This window comes from Neopsephotus bourkii, unplaced genomic scaffold (genome assembly GCF_033783945.1).
Source record: "Neopsephotus bourkii isolate Nb327-2 ecotype Australia unplaced genomic scaffold, CSIRO-AGI_Nbou_v1 NB_1479, whole genome shotgun sequence".
NCBI lineage: Eukaryota > Metazoa > Chordata > Aves > Psittaciformes > Psittacidae > Neopsephotus > Neopsephotus bourkii.
This window is the reverse complement of record NW_026901955.1, coordinates 493413-513206: the sequence shown is the minus strand read 5'-3', so window position 1 is coordinate 513206 and position 19794 is coordinate 493413. Positions and strand designations below refer to the sequence as shown.

At 56.3% G+C, this 19794-nt stretch overlaps 1 long non-coding RNA gene across 2 annotated transcripts; it reads right to left on the bottom strand.

The window, feature by feature from the left end:
* Positions 1 to 15283: 15283 nt before the first annotated feature.
* LOC133220842 (uncharacterized) lies at positions 15284 to 19436 on the bottom strand. Of its 2 annotated transcripts, XR_009727790.1 has the most exons (3): positions 18980 to 19436; positions 17435 to 17515; positions 15284 to 17185 (listed from the first exon to the last, which is right to left on the bottom strand). It is a non-coding gene; the product is annotated as an uncharacterized LOC133220842 (long non-coding RNA). The 2 variants fall into 2 exon arrangements; XR_009727789.1 differs by having other exon boundaries at positions 15284 to 17515.
* Between the last annotated feature and the right edge of the window lie 358 nt (positions 19437 to 19794).

Here is a 19794-nt window from a genome sequence, read left to right as displayed (position 1 = left end):
GACCATATGGTGGTAGCTGGAGGCAAAGCTTGAGCATCCCCATTGGAAAGGAGCTCCACCATCCTCAGTGCACAGTGGGCTTCAGCCTTGCCTTTGCACCAGGAGGTTGTGCCAGGGCCCCTTAGCACTTACCCAGCCACCACAAAGCACTGATCCCACCAGATCTGGCAGCAAGGGTCTCTCTTCGGTGCCCTAGCTCCCTCCTGCTGGCACTCATCATCCTCACAGCCATGAGACTGCCCTGGGAGCAGGAAAAGGGTGGGGAAGAAACCCTGGGAAGAGCTTCTCCTGCTGCTGCACTGCACCAGAGGGGGTTCAATGAGTGGAGCTGCAACACAGCATCATGCTTGCTGCAGCTTTGTGCTGTAAGGAGGCGCTGGGTTTGTGTTTGACCCAGGGAACTGTGGCCATGGCCAGCTGCTCATGCGAGCACTGACCAGAGGGGAGAGAGGCGTGACATTGCTGGTAATGGTGGTTTCTCCATCTGAATTTGTGCGGCCTGTCCTCTAATCATGTGTACGTTATCCATCATCCGCTGCCTCCCCATCCCTGCTGTCGCACAGCTCCAGGCAATCTATCTTAGAGTTAAAAAATTGTCTCTCTTACACAGGGGCTTTCAAACAAGACAAATAGAAAGAATAAGATCTGGTACTGAGATGCCGTGTACAGGGTGTGATACATAAAGCAGCGGGTAAAAGATCCCATCTGATTGTCGAGAGCAGATCTACGGCGCTGTCAGCGCAGCGCAGTCCCTGCGGAGGGAGACAAGCAGGATTCGGCCCCGGCTCAGAGGCAGCGTCTCCGCCTGGAGCCCAAGCATCCCAGAGCATCCATCCCTGCCAGCTTCCTTAGGACCCAGTGCAGAGCCTGGTACTGAGCCCTGCTGCACGCCCTGCCCTTGCCGCTTTATCAGACAATCCACTCGGCAGTGTTTGAGATGTGGCTGGGGGACACCCCCAAGCTGCCCCACTGCACCTTGCAGGATCAGGCCATTCATCCTTTGCCATTAGTCAGGTCAAACACCATCACTGCAGGACCAGTGGTCTCGTCAAAGCAGCCACCATCTCCAGCCATGAGCGTGGCACCAAACTGGGAGAAAAGCTGGGTCCTCTCCCTTCTCTTCCTTCCTCCATCCCTGAGATAAGCCGGTTGATGCCTCCTTTGGTGAGAGTGGCCAATGAGCCAGGATGGGCTCTGGTTATTGTGAGCAGTGTGAGTATCCCAGGAGAGGCACTGGAGCCTTCAGCTCTGGGGATAGCCAGAGCCCTGAAATTCCACTTATTCTCAGTGGGAACCTTCCCTGAGCTGGTCGCACTGGCTACGCAGGGGGGCTGCAGAATCCCATAGAGCTGCTAAAGCAGAAGGCGTCTCATTATCTGCGATAGAGCAGTGGTTTAGCAGCGAAAGAAGCTGAATAATGTCTCGTTGATGCAATGAAACTGTGTCCTCTCCAGTCATTAGTGTTTGGGAGTAACCCGCTGCGGGATGAGTGATTCGGCTGTAAGCACCCGCTGATGGCCCATGAGCACTGTCTGCTTTCCTTTATTCCTTTTTTCCCTTCTCTGTTTAACTGCCCAGCGCTGCCCTGGGAGGATGGGTAAGGCTCCCAAAGCAAAGCCCAGCACTGATCTCACCATGCCTGAAGCCAGTAGTTCAGTGCTCGGCTTTGCCATGTTCCTGCAGACAGTTGTCGGCCCAGCACCGCTGCAGAGATTCCAAAGCCCTTCCCTTTATTATTGCAGCTATTTCCCATTCTGCTGCCCAGTGCAATGTGTGATGCCAGAGCAGGGGCCCTCTCCCCAGCCCCGGCCGTGCTGCTCCTCTCCCAGAGCCAGCCCAAGCCTGCCTGGCTCTGAGAGATTTTGATAAGCCAAAATCAAGAACTGAGGTGGCCCGGTGCAGGTGTGGAGGTGCCTGGGGTTGAACCTCTGCACCCGTCAGTCTTCTGCTTGTACAGGGGCTCATCCTGGGAGATCAGGCTGCAAAAACGCTAAACTGATTATTGTTACAAGAACAGTAAAGAAAACAAGACCTTGCTTTCTCGTAGCCCCTTTAGACACTGGAAGCTGTTACAAGGCTAAGATCTGCCCTGGTCTTTGCACTCCCAGCCTCGGTGCAGGAGCTGGATGTGGTGTCTGGATGCTCTCCACATGCTGGAGCTGAGGCAGGACCAGATGCCTGCCTGTACCCGCATCCGTGCGGGCAGCTTCCTCCCCGGAGCTGGTCGGGTGTGTGTGACCCAGTCCTCATGGCCAGGAGCTGCCATGGGGCAGGCACACTGATGGGGGGTGGCCCCATCGCCGTGCGTTAGGGGCGGCTGTCGGGCGCTGCGGTGCTGGGGAGGAAGGCAGCGCTTCAGCACGTGTCGGCGCAGCCAGCCCGGCCCTTCATTTAGACAGATTAAGCAAGTTGCTTATTGCCTGTGACATAATTTAGATGAATGGTGTGGGTAATCCATCAGGCAGACCCCTGCGCCGGCCCTGCGAGCAGCCGGTGGGGATCCCATTACCTTACATGTGTTAACAGCCAAACTCCTTTGTATAAACAACAAAGTGCCTCTCCTGAAAAGGCCGATTTTCCCTCATTGTCTGGGAGAAGACCGCGGGTCGGTGGTGATGGATGGCGGCGCTGGCAGGGCGGGATGCGGCCATGGGCGGGTGAAGAGGGACACCGTGTGGGGATGCACCGATGCACCGCGATGTGCTGCTCCGTACCAGCTCACTGCTGCGCGCTGCATGGTTGCACTGCCACCCGTTGCATGCTGCACATACACACTATACACCGCTGCAACGCTGCTTGTTGCAGCCCATGGCCTGGTGGCTCTGCCATGCATCAGTTAAGGGAGGTTTGGGGGGTATCAAACACCCCAACTGGAGCTGGCGCAGTCCCCTGGTAACAATCAACATTAAAAACCTCATTAGGCTTTTATGAGAGGCACAGCGAAGGAGGAGAGCAGTTAGAACATCTCAAACAGTGAGTGTTAAGCAAAGCTTTCAATTAGCAAGCCACTTATTTCCTTCAGAAAGGGAAAACCCACGATCTTCCAGGCATTGCAGGAGATGGTGGCACTGCGCTGGGGCAATAGCTGGGGCTGGGTTGTACTGCTGCTGCTGCTGCTGGAGCTGATCTCGCTTCCTTAGAGCCAATATAAGAAAAACAAACACAAAGGGGAGAAAAACAGCAGAGACACACTGCTGCTCTGATGCATGATACCCAGCCCTGGTCACTGCACCAGCACCAGAGCCCCAGCACAGGCATGGGGTGACTGGGGGTGAGACATGGCCAGGGAGCCTTTGGACTCATCCCATGATAGCCAGCTGTGCCGGTGCAGCACCCTTGGGCACCCCTGGGTATCACTGTATATCCCTGTATGCTCAGCCCTGCTCTAAACACCAACTTCCAGGATTTGCCCCAAGAATCCAAAGAGAATCCAAGTCTGTTTGGATTCTCAGGGCAATGTGATTGCCATGCCAGACACCCAATGAGGAGGTGTGCGTACAGAGCCTTCATCCCGGGCTGGGTACTTCAGCGAGTGATTCAGCCAGCACAAAGTGCCAGAGCACACCCAGCACCAAAGGTCTTCTCCATCAGGAGAGTCCCTGCCTCCCTCTGGCCTTAAAACCAGGCTCCAAAGTCATTCCTTGCTCCTCAACTCCCCACCAGGAACATTATCCTTTAATTGCTGCATTTATTCAGACTTATCCTGTATATCCAACAATAATGAGTATATTAGATATGTAATTATTACTGTCATAAATGTAATAGTGACAAAACAATAATTGAAATAGTGTCTATGAGGATAATTCACCATTGCAATTAATACTGCCCTGCTTAGTTAATATGTCACGGTTTAAAATAAATGCTGTCATTATTCCATTACTAATACTGTGTTATAATAATTATTGCAGCACTAATGAAGTGTCTATAGCGATCCTGGATTGCCATGGATCGGCATGAACATCGCTGTAAATAACACCACTGGAGGAAGAGGTGAGGTTCCGCAGGGAGCGCGATGTGGGGATGCTCTTTGTGTGTGACGGAATTCCTGAGCAGCGGCTCTGCTCGCTGTCCCTGCCCTCACTGCATCCTGCTGTGCTGGCTGGGAGAGCACCAGCACCCACAGCTCACACCGGCCCCTGCTGATCCCTCAGTCAGTGCTGGGTCGGGGTCCCCAACAGCCAGACCTCTGCCATATCCCTGCTGTCACCAAAGCATCTGGATGGGCACATTCCTGTAGGGAAATGTGACCCAAGCAGCAGCTCCTGTGCAGAGGAGGGTCCTGCATTGTGGCTGAGCATGTGACAAGCTGCATTGCAATAAATGGGAGGGTAAAAGACCACCAGCATCGGCAATGGAAGGTGGATTGCTCAAGCAGAAGCAAGGAGCAGAGTCCTGGGAGTGCACCTGCACCCATGCACCTGAGATGCTCTTGCCAGCAGCAAGCTTCCACAGGGATGCCCCGGCCATGGGCAGAGCTGGGTGAGCTGCCAGCATGGCAGGTTGCTCCCAACACCCACAAGGAGGCTTTAAAGCTCCCGCTGCCACCAGCATCACCAGTTGCTCCTCTGTGAGTGTTTTGGTGGGGTCTCCTTCCCTGCTGCAGGCGCTGCTCCCTTGCCGAGGGCATTTCCTACCCAGTGCAGGTACTTCACAAGAACTCAGCTTTCCTGGAGTTCTACTCAATTTTCTCAGATTGAATAAAATTTCCAGGTGTCGCTCACCAGCAGCTCCCGCTTGGAAGGGGCTGCATTTTGCTAACCCTATCTCTGGCCCAATTACAGTTTTTAATCTATATGTAGATAATGGTGAACAAAACCCCTGTAGAAATGTCAAGAGTGAGGAGGTTATTAGCTTAGTTTTAATTACTGTCTATCATTCCTAGGAAGCCACAGTAACCTGATGGATTGGGTGACAGCTCCAGCTGTAGGAGTTTAGGTGGGTTTTAAAGGCAGGTGATGTTTTAACCAGAGGTACCTGGGGTGGGCAGCATTAGTGGTGGCAGGGTTTGGGTTTTGATGCCACATCCCTGGCAGTGTTCAGGGCCAGGGTGGACAGGGCTTGGAGCAAGCTGCTCTAGTGGAAGGTGTCCCTGCCCGTGGCAGGGGTTGGAACTGGATGGGCTTTAAGATCCCTCCCAACCCAAACCAGTGTGGGATTCTGGGGTTCTATGGTTTTCCCAGGTCTCCTGACACCTCCCCGTCCCCATCCTCCTGCAGCACCTTCCCTGCTTTCAGCACCCAGCCTGACAACCAGGACATCCCGGTGTCTTCATTGGGAAGAGGCTGGCAATGCAGCTTATTTGTTCAGACCATCACCTGAAGAGAGTTTTGTTTCTAAATGAGCAGGGGCCATTGCCCGGAGCTCATCTCATTGACAAACAGCGTGTCCATCGCTTTTAAGGAGACAAGCTGCCATTTCGCTCCCCTGAAAAGCACATAATATGACAGGTGAGATGTCACAAATGAGACTAAAGGCTTGGGGAAAACATTCTTCAGCTGGAAAGTATTCCCGCTAGGAATGTTAAACTGTAGATTAAACCTAAATGCCTCTAAAAGCCTGGAACGCTGCTCACTTCATCAGCCACAGCCCACAATATAACACACAGCAACCTGCTCTAGTGGAAGGTGTCCCTGCCCATGGCAGGGGTTGGAACTGGATGGGCTTTAAGGTCTCTCCTAACCCAACGTTATTCCATGGTTCTGTGCTCTCCCAGCCCTCAGGGTCTGCTCTGAGGGGTTTCCCAAACCCTCACCTCGAAGATGCTTGGAGCAGGGCTGGGACCAGGCACTGTGGGGTTCAGGTGATGCTGCAGCCACAGCGAGGACCCCCCTTGCTCCCAGGTTCGCGGGTCTGCAGGGATCACCCAGCGTGACAGGGCTGTATCCATCAGCCAATAAACAGTTCATTGCACTGAAAGAATTATCTCTGCCGGCATTAAGGTCGGCTGTAACACAGACATTATTACTGGCGGGAGGCACATAAGTAGAGCCTGTGGCAGATAGCAGCCTGTAACTCTTTATTATTTATACTGAAGCTCCTGGGAGGCGGAGGCTGGGTCCCTGGAGCCCGCAGGGATGCTGCATCCACCCCATGCTCCATGGGAACACCCCAGGATGTTTTGGTGAGCAGTGAAGAGCATCCTGGTGCCAAAGCCCCACACAGGCTCAGTGAGCTGAGAGCCAACCAGGAATTCACTGCATGGCATCCAACTCCATTTACTACACAGAACTCCAAGGGACCCGTCACCTGCAGCACGCTGCCCCTGCTCCCAGCTCCCATCCCAGGGTTCTGGTCAATGCCCACAAGCCATTTCCATCCCAACACTGTGATGGAAATGCTGGCGCCCTCCCGCACGCTCTGAAATGAAACTGTGCCTCTGCTATACGTTGTTATCAAAAATAGAAGCATTTTATCTATCTTTAGCACAGAACACAGATTGCACGGAGACATTCAATTTGGAGTCACTTTAAATTTCAATTGTCTGTGAAATCTAAATCAATAGGCTATAGTTCAATGGCGCTTTAATAAAACAGGACATAACAGAGGAATCATTAGGGATTACATATGATAAGAGATTGAAAACAGTGTCTGTGTAATGGCGGAGGAGCCATTAGAGAATTACCTCAAGCATTTGCAAGTAAACCAACAATCTCCTTCTCCTCCTGAGACTAACAAGAAGACTTAATTGTGCTGCATTGGCTAAAAATACATCTCTGTCAGCCTTGGGATTGGTGGGCGATTTACAGGGATGTAAAACCATCTGGGTGCTCCGCGGCTCCCAGGCCACCTCTTGTATCCCACTGCCATCCCTTATCCCAATGCCTGTGCTCCAGGAGCTGCTGTGCAGGGGTGGCAGCTCCCATCACGTCCCCAGCACTGCAAACTGGGATGGGACCTGAGGATGTGGGCAGCTCCAGACACACAGCCGGATGTTAAGAGGTGGGGTACCCACAGTGATCCATCACCACAGGTCACACAGCCTCTGATTTACACAGGTGCAGTGACACAGAGCAGCTCCCAAACAGCGCTGTTTAACTTTTATTTGCATTTAATAATAATTCACTTTTCCTCAGCTCACTGCAAATTATCCCAGTGAGGCTGCGGATGAGGTGGGATCTCATCGGCCTCAGGTTTCCTCTCCCAGGTGGGAGCATCACCTGCATAGGAATGGCATTCCCAGGTGAGAGGCAGTGCTGACACTGACCCAGCTGTGCCAGGTCTGGTGACCTGCAGGACAGTGTCCTGGTACCGCATATACGGCATCTGAGAGGGTGATGCTGAGAGCAAGGGAAGGGGCGTGAGAGCACTGTGTGAGCACTGCTGCCAGAGGTTAGGTTAGGGTTAGATTAGGTTAGGGTTAGGCTAGGTTAGGGTTAGGTTAGGGTTAGGTTATGTTAAGTTAAGGTTAGGTTAGGTTAGGTTAAGTTAGGTTAGGATTAGGTTAGGGTTAGGTTAAGTTAGGTTACTGTTAGTTTAGGTTAGGTTAGGTTAGGTTACGTTAGGATTAGGTTAGGGTTAGGTTAGGGTAAGGTTAGGTTAGGTTAAGTTAGGCTAGGTTAGGTTAGGTTTAGGTTAGGTTAGGGTTAGGTTAGGTTAGGGTTAGGTTAGGTTAAGTTAGGCTAGGTTAGGTTAGGTTTTGGTTAGGTTAGGGTTAGGTTAGGTTAGGGTTAGGTTAGGTTAGGCTAGGTTAGGTTAGTTTTAGGTTAGGTTAGGTTAGGGTTAGGTTAGGTTAGGGTTAGGTTAGGTTAGGTTAGGGTTAGGCTAGCTTTGGTTAGGTTTAGGTTAGGTTAGGTTAGGGTTAGGTTAGGTTAGGTTAGGGCTGGGTTAGGTTAGGTTTGGCTAGGCTAGGTTAGGGTTATGTTAGGTTAGGGTTAGGCTAGGTTTAGGTTAGGTTAGGTTAGGTTAGGTTTATGTTAGGTTAGGGTTAGGTTAGGTTAGGTTAGGCTATGTTAGGTGAGGTTTCGGTTAAGTGAGGGTTAGGTTAGGTTTGGGTTAGGTTTGGTTAGGTTAGGCTAGGCTAATCTAGGTTAGGGTTAGGTTAGGTTTAGGTTAGGTTAGGTTAGGTTAGGTTTAGCTTAGTTTAGGTTAGGTTAGATTCAGGTTAGGTTAGGTTAGGTTTATGTTAGTTTAGGTTAAGTTGGATTACATTGGATTGGACTGGACTGTGCAGCTTTGCCTTGCCCTGCACAGCGCTGCATTTCACTGCATTATACAGTGCAGCACAGCACTGCAGCAGCAGATGAGGTTGCAGTCACTGGCAGGAATTTGGAGGTGACACCATCCCTTCCCCAGTCCAGAGGGTCATGTCCCTGGTGCTGCCAGGGACACTCCAGTGTCCCATTAGCACCAGTCCAGGGACATGGCAGCATCCATCCCTTTTGGGCAGCACAGGTCAGCTCTGTGGGTGCTGGAGGCTCCACAGGACCAGGGAAGCGCCAGATTTGCCTGTTTGATACCAGCATGAGACGGAAAAAATCCACCCCAAATTCATCATTTCAATAACAACCGGAGCAGAGTTAAGGGCATTTGAGAAATGTTTTTACAACCTTTGGTTAACCTGCGGTAACAGCTGCATGCAGGGGGGATAAATAAGGCCATTCTGTGGAGGAGACAGGAAAAATGGGTTTGATTTGAGAGGACGTTGTTCGGCTCCCACGGCGCGGTGCCATCTGAGGAAATACTGCACCGCGGTGCCTGCGCCTCGTGTGGAACGCTCAGAGGAGCAGCCATGGAGAGCAATGCGTTTGCTGGCTCCTGACAGCCGGGGGGCTGCTCTGTGTGTCAAAACCAGCTCCTCGCTAAGGGGGAAAGATGCTGAGAGGGGGAAAACCGGAGTGAAAACAGGCGGGATGCGAGCAGCCGGGCAGGGATTGCGGGTTGTGCTCCACAGGCACGGAGGAGGCTCAGCCCTGGGGAATGCATCCCCTGGAGTCATGGTTGTGAAATCAAACAGTCCCCACTGCCCCTCCCGTACGGAACAAATCACAGCCCGGCTGCAGGCAGAGGGACGTTCTTTCCTCCGCCTGAAAATCAGTGTGGAGCTGCCTGCCGCTCGGAACCTGCCCGGGCGGGCTCGGGAGGCCACTAAAGAGGGAGGCTTTAAGCCTCGCCATTAAGAATTACAAGAGATCCGCTGGGCAGCATGGAAATACAAGAAATACTACAATGGCAGTGCTCAAACCTAATGAGAAATGGAACAAGCTGAGACAGGAGCTTAACAAGAAATACTGGACAAGTCCCCCAAGAAAAACTACAGGCAGAGGTGGAGAGGAGCTGCCAGCCGGCTCCGCAGCCGTATTGATCAGGGCTGAGAAATAAGAGGAGGCCTTTGGAAAGTAGATAAACAGGGAGATATACAGCGGGAGAGGCCCAGAGCTGATGAAACCAGGAGAAAATGCGGCTTAAATCAAAGGGCAAGTACACAGAAAGAGAAAAGGTAATAGGATTTGTGTTTATGGCTAACAAGCAAAGTTGTGGGGAGGTGAGGAGACACGGTGGTAATTGAAGAGAATGGAAAGGGAAGCTCAGTATAAATATTTTCTTTGGAGAGAATGGGCTGGAAACAGGTAATAAGCCATTGTTAGAATCCGTTCTAGCTGGAGCCTGGGAGGAATCTGCAGGGAGGTGTGGGGTGGGCAAGGGATGGGGAGTGAAAGGAATGGGTTATTCTACCCACCCAAGGCAGCCCATCTCTAAGCTGTGCTTAGGGATGTTGTGGGGCAAGGCTGCAGCATGGCACACGGTGTGTTCCCCGACCCTTCTGCCTGTGCAGGTGTCACTGCTGGATCCGGTGTTAACCCCAAATGTGGATCCAGAGCTAGGGGTCCCTGTCCCTTGCACAGAGGAGTCCAGAACATGCAGCATGGCCCAGGGGCTGCGTACTGCGGCTGCTGCCTGCCTCCGCCTCCGGTGCCATAAAGCAGGGAGCTGATACACAAATTCTCCACCTCCCGCCTCCTAAATCTCGCCTGTCTCTGCCTTGCTGCAGGACGCACCCAGCAGCAGGCAGGAAATATGTGCTGGGTGCGGGATTTGCAGTTGCTTTGCTCACTCCATCAGCACCAGGCAGGGTGGGAGGCTCCCGAGCTGGGGGCTCAGCACCGTGCACACAGGAGCAGCCAGCTCTGCCTGCATCCTGGCTGGATCCCTGCATCCCACTGGGCTGCAGTGGGTCTGGATGCATCCCCTGATGGGGACCTGCCACAGCCACCGGGTGCAGCCCAGCCACCCTTCTCCCAAAGGGGTGATTTGGGGTGAGCTTCTCAGCCACCTCAGCTAGGGTCTGTTTGCAGGGAGGGATGTATCCCCCAGCCCTGCACAGCTCTCCCCGCACGGTTGCCATGGCAATGGGAGGAAGGCTCCCTTCGCTCCCGTGATGCTCAGCGCCAGCATTCCCCCACATGGCCATGGCCGTGCTGCCGGGGCCGCTACTGCAAGATTAATCAGAGCTAATTGCCAAAGGCCACCCCCATCCTCAGCACCGAGCACAGCACCATCCCCAGCCCACAGCCTGGCACTGCTGCGCTCCCCAGACCTGTCCCTATAGTGTAGAGCATCCTCAGGCTGGTCCTCTCGCTCCTCCAAAACCCCACCAAGCCTCCTCGCGCCCCACTGCTGGGAAGCTGATGTATTTCCCACATCTAAAAGATGTAATTAAATGGAAAGGTCGCTCTTATTTGTTCTTTTGTGCCTCAAGCCCCGAGCTATCAAATAGTCAAATTAAGTCTCAGAAGCATTTAATGGATGGGGGCTGAAGGCAGGGGCTGGGCAGGGCTGCTCCAGGCCTGGGGATGAGGGGAGGGTGGGATCTGGCTGCACCACAGCTCTTCCAGCAGGGCTTTGGTGGCTGCTGCTGCTGAGGAATAAAATCCATCTTCTCCGGAGGCAGATTGGGAAAAGCAAAGCAGAGGCCATGGGTGGGCTCCCAGGAAAGCAGCACATCAGTGCAAGGACCAGCCATTTCCATTGCAAGGCTATCCACACACAGCGATGGGGCTGCCCCATTGCAGGCAGTGCCGGGTACCCCCTTGGTGCTGCACCCAGCAGCTCCGGCAGCCAGGATGGGGCAGCAGCAGCTCCACAGCCACAACCCGATGCATTACCCACTCTCAAGCTCAACAGTCACAGGGGAAGAATTCTTTTTAATAGGGCCCTATGGAGACATCAGAGCAATTTTCAAGGAGGTTTGAAGCCACCAGGAAGCTTATTAGATCCGTTCTGCAGAGTTAATTTGATGTTGGTAATCAGTGAGCAAGTTAGGCAGTTAAGGAGATGGTGGCTGCTGAATGGTTTGGCTGTTTAGCCTGCTTGTAAGCAGTGGTTACTAATGAGCGGTTCATGAATATGAATGAGGGATGATTACAGTGTGGAAAGGGCAGTCAGCAAACCATAAACTTAATTTTAATCTTTTTATTATCAAAGTCACATTATTAATAATAGACTTTGTGTTAAGACCAAGCTTCATCAGCCAATTACTGCACTCTTTTGCGTCCCCAGCAGTGCTCAGCAAAGGCACTGCAGCAGGGGCAAGGATGCGACCCGCCGTGCTGTGATGTGCCCATCACCAGGGCATCTGGTCTCTTCCACCAGCACAAGTTGGACCACTGGTGACCCTCACCCCCCCTCCTCGGGGCTGATGCCTTTGGAGTGGTACAAGGCACTGAGACTCCCATCCCTCTCCCCCTGGAGCTCAGCAGCCCTATCCCATGAGCATCCCTATCCCTGCCACCACGGGGGTGACACATGGCAGCTGAACCCTGTCCCTTGCTCCCCATAAAGGGACAGGCCTATTGTCTTGTGTCTAATTAGTTCTAATTGCTTTCCTATGGTGCTATGGATACAGGCTGCTTGTGTAGTGTGGCAGCAGCTCCTGGGTAAGATGCTGAAGCAGGGGATGTTAAAAAATATTAATCTACAAATGAAAATGATTTTAATTGGATTCTGCCTTAGGGGTCGGGTCACTGTTACATTTTCAATCAGAGTTGTCCAGTCAGCAAAGCGGCTGCACAGCCCTTTCAAATGGAAACGGTGAGTGGCTTGCAGAGGTTAATAGGAATGTTGGAAAATAAATAGGTTATTGATTGATAATAACAATAAGCTGACTCCAGTCCTACCTTGGTGACCTTCCCTCACCCAACTTAGAGAAAACTCAGTTAGCATCTCATTATGGATTGCTTTACAGTCCCGGGGATTAATGAGAGCGGGCGGCTCTGGGCGAGGGGCACCGTGCCCAGGGGACCCCACCACGCACCCACCGAGGGCTCATCACAAACCACCCCGAGACCTTCCCCAGCGGGGCTGTAGCCTCACATAGGAGCCCCCCCCACTGATCCATCCCCAGCAGCCGAGGGCTCTTCCTGTGCTTTTCCTGCCCGCAGGAATGCATCCCCGTGGGATACAGGGGGTGATGCTCACCCGGCTGCTGCTGGAGCAACTTTGCTCCAGGCAGGACTTAAACATTTATCCCAGAGTCCAAACCAAATCTCATCCACTGCCTTGTCCTGCAAAGGTGGAAGAAGAAAGGCCGATGGGTTTGCACACATGGAAGTGTGGAACTGATACTTTAATTGCTTCAAGATGTGCCGGGATCTCCTGCCTTAAGCTTCAGCTTTGCTCATGATTCCACACATGGCCTTTGGCTGTGTTTGCTGCAAGGTTTGAGATAGTCAGCACCGTGTAGGAAACCAGAGGCTGGTCAGCGTGGCTGTTGAGGAAGGAGGCTCTTCCTTACCCAGTGCTGGGGGTATGAAGGACCCTGCTTAAACCCTCCTCATGGGGAGACACCATCCTCTTTCAGTTTTCACTCCCCATCTTTTGGTCATTCTCGGAGTATTAACTCAGCTGAGCATTAGTTCCAAGAATGAGAAGTGGCCAGAAATAAATCAAACCCAGAGAGAAGCGCACTTTGGGACTTGATGATTTTAATCAGCATCACTTGCACCTTCCTCATGAGGCCAGGTCAAGAGGCCGCATCTGCAGGCACATTCCAGTCCCCACTGTGACACCTGCTCTAGGCACGGTCCCCCCGTGACGTCTCTGTGGGTCTGGGGGCATCAAACGCTCGGTGCTTCCCAGGATTGAGCTTGGGGAAAATGAAACCTCTCCAGGGGTCTCTGCAGCATCAGTGACCCATGGGGGGGGGGGGGTGCGGGTCCCTCTGCCCTCACTTCTGCTGCCGGGGCAGGGCTTCCCTGGAGCACGAGCTCCATCTGCCGCCATGGGCCCTGAGCCCCCCGTGCGGGGCCGGACCCCGCGCCCCGGTGTGAGCCCGGTCCGGGGGCTCTGCGCTGCGGATGGAGGTCACCTCCCCGCTCCAGGGACACCCCCCTGCGCCCTGCCCCTTTCCCCCCCATCTGTGTCCCCCCACCCCTGGGGTGGCCCTGGCAGCTCGGCTGGAGCTGCGGCACCCCCAGAGCATCCCCACCCGGCTCCCGCAGCCCCCCGTGCCCCACAGAGACACAGACTGCGGGTGGTTGCACACTTGCCATGTTCACAGCAGACTTTACAGGCAGTGGGGACACCCTCGGGGATGTGGGGTCCTGTGGAGCTCCCGCTCGCACCATAGAGGCAGCTCCAGAACCTTGCCCCCTGCCAGCACCAGCCCCACTGCATGGGGTGTGGGGCAGCAGCGGGGTCCCAGCAGAACAGGGGCAGCTCTGGCCACCTTGTGTGGGTGCCCTGAGCAGGATGATGCATCCCCAGGGCCTGGCACTATCCCTGGACCCCTGCTCACGTCATTGCTGGGGTGACCTGGGCCAAGGCCTGGGGGGGCACCAGGGTCTGTCCCCACTGAGGGGTCCATGGGCAGCACTCATTGCCTGGATCGGGTCCTGCCTGCCCAGTGCACCCTCTGGGCCATCTGCATGGCTGGTGGTGGTCCCATTGCTCCCCTCCGTCACCAGCCTGGAAGGCTGCTCTGGAAAGTGGGTGTGAGGGGGCACCCCAGTGCCCACAGTGCTTCTGACCTGGGCAGGAGCCCTGAACCTGCCTGCCCTGTGCCCGGCCCAGCTTGTCCTCCTGTCCCAATCCCCTGCTTGAGACTGCCCCAGCCTGCAGCAGGGCTCTGCCTTCCCTTCCATCAATCACAGCAGCATCAGCCCCAAACCCTCTGGTCCCAGCAGTGCAGAGAGGGAGGTGAGTGGTCACTGGGTTATGGTGGGGTCGGGCAGCCATGGAGCTGGGTGGGGAGGGGACCCTGAGCACAGGAAGACCCTCACGGAGACCAAACCGTGGCTGTTGCAGAGCAGGGGTGCCAAGGGGAGGTGGGCAGTGTCATGGGATGAACCTGGCTGCCTGGGGGACCCTGCGCTACCCTTGCCTTCCAGCAGCAGGCAGGAGAACTGCTGTTGAGTGGGACTGAAACTGGGCAAGGACACTGGGTTATATGGGGAGCTCCTCACCATGGGGTTCGTGAGCACGAGACAAACCCAAGGGAAGGCAGCCAGAGCGGGACACCATCTGATCTGTATCCCCTGGACAGAGCTGCACTGACCCTTGGCTGAGCTCCCCCGCTGTGCCCCCCCCAGTCCTGGATGTCCTGTCAAGCTTCCCCATCCCAACCAGCAGCACAGGGCCACCATCCACTCCTGTGTGCAGGCCTTGGTCCTGCCCCACGGGCATCACAGCACTGCTGCTGGCACAGGCAGAGCTTAATGCTGATGCTGTCTGCGGGCCAAACCCACACCGACCCTGACGCCTGAACCCTGCAGGGCCCCATTAGAGGCAGTTTGTCCACTGACAGACGGACAGAAAGCAAAGCACAGGCTGTGCCCCCAGCCCAGCCCTACAGCTCTGCACCCCTGCTCCTGCCCGCCCGGCCCATGGCCAGGGGGGACCCTGCGAGTACCAACCCCGGTTAGAGGCAGCCGCGGCACCGTGCTGTTAGTCAGGACCACGCTGCCGGCAGCGGCTCCCGCATGCATCAGAGGCACAAGAACAACTGCGGAGAGACAAAGGGAGTGAAGAGAGGAGCCCGAGCACCCGGTGGGAGCAGCACGAGACCATTCCCCATGACGGGTGAACTGGGGCCCCAGGAGAGCCCCGAGCTCGGCTCTGGTGGGGCTCATGGCAATAGCATCGCTCTTTGCCTCCATCTTTCTGCAGCCTGGGTTTTGCTGGACCTTTATGGCCATTACCAATTGTTTTGACCAGTTTCCACATTGTCTTTTTTTCCACTCAGGCTCTTTTCCTCATTTAGACACATGAAATTTCTTGGAAAACAGAAGGCCAATAGGGAAATTTCCAAAGCCCCCCCAGCCTGAGCATCTTCCTTTCCATGGGAGACAAAGATGCTCAGCTGCACTGAAGCCCAGGGCTCCAGGAGGAGGCCACTGTTCGTGTCATGGCGAAGAGCGCCCGAGAGTTAAAGTGCAAAGAGTATTTGTTAGTAGCAGTGGAGGAACAAGTCAGGAGCAGTTAGTATAGGTGGTTAGTGACAGAAGCATGGCACAGCCGCTCTTAGAGGACCACACACGCTGGAAAAGAAATGAAGAGAAAAGCAGCAGGGTTAGTTTAATTCGGTTCGGGAACATTAGGGCCACTGGCTTAAAAAGGAACTGAAAAGCTTCTGCTGATAAAACCGGTTCAGGCTCCGAGTCAGCAGCAGCTCCACAGGCAGAGCCAGCAGGAACCTCACCTCCTGCGGGCAGGGGCTGCGCGGCCCTGCCTGCACCAGCACCTCTCACATCACTGACCCAGCTTTTCCGTTCCCCTTTGAAGCCAGTGCTGGCCGGGGTTAGTGGGAGGCGAGACACGGTGTTAGTAGGGCATGCGCTGGCCGGTTAGTGGGTTAGTGCTCAGCACCCGAGCAAGGGCAGCATGCAGAGCCCAGCCCGCTCCCCAGCACCCTGCCCAGGGATGGGGCTGCTTGGAACCAGGGGTCTGGGTCACCAGGGTGGGGAAGGTGTTAGTGGAGGGTTTAGCCTGTGCCATGGATCCTGCTTCACAGGGGTCTGCCCCGGGCGTCCTGCACCCCGAGGAGCCCATGCCCCACACAACACGTGTCTCCCACCCCCAGCACTGGAGAAGATGGGCAGCAGAGAGAGGCAATCCCGCACTGCACTGCAAGGCTCCAGGGTAAGGGAACTAAAGGAGCTGGAAGAAGCATGGAGGGAAAGGGTGAGAGCATCACTGCCGGTGCCTGCGCGAGGCTATGGCAGCTCTACAAGAACAGGGCTTTTGCAGAGACAGCAACAGCTGCACTGGGTCTCCACTGAGCTCCCACTGCCTGAGAGGGGAAAACCAGGACATGGAGCAGAGGAAAGCCCTTGTCCTGCCTGCAGTGGCTGAGCAGTGCTCATTGCAGGAGCAGGAGCAGGCTCTGCACCGTACCCTGAGAGATAAGGCTGAGCAAAGGGGCAGCCAGGTCACCCCATGTCCCTCTGCGTCACCTCCTCCTGCAGCACGAGTGCCCTCTGGTCCCCACAAGGAAGCCTCTGTTTTGGACTTCAAGGGGCTGTAACGCCTGTCACAAGCTGTGTCTGCCCTCAGCCCTCCTGCCTGCTCAGGGGATGCTCACTGGAGTGGGCAATGGTCGCAATGGTTGTATCCACTTATGGGGCCACTGTCACCCCACATAGCCCCACAGAGGCCATGCCATGGGCACCTCAGTGCCTGTGTTCCTCCCTGTGCTCCTGGCTGCTCCATACACAAGGTGTTTTCTCCAAGCAGAGCAGAGACAGGGCCCTGCTGGAACATGGCCCTGCCAGAGCAGAAAGCACCAGGGATTTGCTGACAGAGGGACAGGCAGCATCACTGGGAACAGCCACAGTCCCTTTGTACTCTGGCCATTGTGTCTCCTTGAGGAGCAGGTACAGCTCCTCTCCCATCCCATTTCCCTTCTCCCTCCTCACACACTGCGTTCAGTGAAGGGGATGGGTCTCACCCTGCCCATGCCCTGCCCACTGCTGTGGAGGGTGCATGGGGGATCCCGTGCTCTGGGTCCGGCTGGGGTGGAGCAGCGGGAGGGAAGGGGACCCAGCACCTTGTAGCTGCAGCCCCGTGTCCTCAGGTGTCCCCAGCGCCGCCTCCTCGGCCGTGTCCCCCGCAGTGGCTCCAGCCCATGGCAGCCAGCACCGGGGTGCTCTGTGCCAGCCGGCCCGGCTCCAGCATCCGTGTAGGGGAAGCGATGGTGATGCCCGAGCCCCGGCTCCCCTCCAGGCACCGGGCAGGAGCTGGGGCTCTGCCCCTGGGGAGCAGAGATGCTGTGAGACCCTGGCAGCGCGGCGGCAGCCCCTCCCCACCGCTGGGCATGTGCAGGGTCACGTCCTCTCATGCAGGTGGTCCTGGGGACCCCATGGACCCACTGGAGCCTGGGGAGAGCCCGTGATGGGGTCCCTGGGAGGAAGGCCGGCTCCCCACTGCATAGAGCCCTCCCGGGTCACGAGGGGACAGCAAGGGGCTGGTACCATCCATGTCCCCCTCCCCGGGGTCCTACCTGTGGTCACCAGCTCTGCGGGTGCTGTGCAGTGTCCCCCTGGCCTGTGTGGCTGCTCCGCCGCGGGGGCCGCGCAGGGGACTGTGTGTGAACAGACCTCAGGTCAGTCATTAGCAGCTGCAAAAGAAAGCAACCAACGCAGCAAGGGAGAGCAACGCAGAGCCGAGGGGAGGCATCGAGCTGGGGGAGCCTGGCAGGAGGGGCAGGCAGAGCCTCCCTCGGCTCCCCATCCCTATGGGATTGAAGCCCCAAGGCAGCATCCTCTGCTCTGACCCCACCGCTGCTGGCACCACTCCTGGTCCCCACAGGGTGCCCGGGCTCTGCCCAAAGCTGGGGCAATGGAAGGGCCAGATCCCTGCTGAAGTGAGTAGCTCCAGAGAGGACGCCTTCAGCATGGAGCGTGGGGAAGCACAGCACCCAGGCATCTCCTGTGCTCACAGGGTGGGGGGAAACTGGGAAGGACTGCACCATAAATGGTGGCAATGCCTCAAACCCTGTCACTGTCTGTTGATGGATGTCCCTGTGCTGGGGGCAGAGACTTCCCCTGCCCCTGCCCTGCGGTTTAACTGGGTTGCACTGGCAGCAGGTCCCGGGGGACTGGGTTCGTGATGACTCTGCAGTTCAGCCACCTCCTGCTGTCCGTGGTCCATTGTGGCTGCACATCACAGGACAAAGCCTCGCATGGGGACAGCCGGGGACAGCACGTCCCAGCAGCATTTGCAAACCAGCTGCTGTGGGGCTGGGCAGCGACAGGCACCAAACTGCCATCGAGCATCTGGCAGATGGGTTCGCTGCCTGTGGTGGGGCAGTGGGATGTGAGTGCCAGGATGAGGGCTGCAATGGAGCGCACCCCAGGACAGGAGGGGGAGAAAACCAGTTCTGTGCAGGCAGCACTTCACCAAACACTTGTCTTAGGTGTGGTGAGCGATCGCCTGCCCTGATCTCCTGCCATGGGTTGGTGGTACATAGGGTGCAGAGCACACCACAGTGAAACAGGGGCTAAACCCTCCCTGGAGTGAGGAGGAGGATGGAGGGGAGCACTGCAGGCAGGAGCAGGGAGGTGAGGGCAGCAGGAAAGCTGCACGTGTGCTCCTGCCACGCTGCAGGCACAGTGCTGGCTGCTCTGCTGTGGAGATCTCTGGGATATGGATCCGGACACCCCAGATCCCACAGGATGGGCAACGTGGCCCTGCCCATCCCTCGCTGCCGTCGGTGGCTGAGCCCCGGCTCTGGCTCAGCCCAGGCTGCGGTGCTGCCGCAGCGGCGCAGGCGCTGCCTCCCTTTGTCTGCAGCTCTCAGGCTGGGCAGCCCCGGGAGGGAGAAGGGGGATGGAGAGGGAGGAAGCTCCCTGCAAAGCCCAGATGCGACTGAAAACCTGATGGTGTCCGGGCTCCTCCCGGCTCCCCGGGGCAGGAGGTGCTGGCACAGACAAAAGGCAACGAGACAATGAGGGCAAGAAAATGGCTCCCAGCAGGAGCCGGGCAGCATCTGCCAGGGAAGGGCTGTGCTGGGGGGGCTGGCCCAGCCTCTCCTCTAACCCCCTACCTAATATCATCAGGTGTAGGAGGAAATGGTGGTTTCAAGACAAAGAAGCGAGCCAGAATTTGGCTACATTTCCTTCCAGGAGCCATGAGGCAAGAATCCATTTACCTGTCCCGAGCCCTATTCCTGATGAGGCTTCTGAAAAATAAAATTCAGATACAGACAAGCGGAGCATCAGTTCATGTCAGCGGGGCCGGGGCTGCCGGCAGAGCCCGGGGGGGGACCGAGCATCATCCCGCAGGCCGGGACCACGCTGCGGATGCGCCGCTGCCCCGGCCCCGGCCCAGTGCCCGTGAGGCTGTGCCCGACGGGGGCTTCGCGTGGGACCTGCTGTTACCGAGGGGATTAGAACAGCGAGGGGAGCGGATAAAGCGTTTTCCTTGGACCGAGCGCAGTCGCGCGGCGATGCCTGCACCCCCCGCATCCCAGATCCCACCCGGAAGGCACCGGAGGAACCCGGCGCGGCCCTACCTGGCTTCCAGGGCGGGGGGTTCGGGCCGCTGCCTCCCGCTCGCTCCGGCCGCTGCGCAGCGTCTGTGTGCGGGAGCGCCCCGGAGGAGCCGGCCCGGAAACCCCTCCTCCATCCCCCACCTCCATCCCCCTCCTCCATCCCCCTCCTCCATCCCGCTCCTCCATCCCCCACCTCCATCCCCCTCCTCCACCCTTCATCCCCCCCTCCTGCATCCTCCATCCTCTCTCCTGCATCCTCTTGCCTCCATCCTTTACAGCTGCTGGGCTCACACGTTGCTCTCCTAGCTGTGTGCTGGCCTGTCCCTCCGCACTGCTGCAGGCAGAGCTGCTTGCTTGCCTCTGCCTTG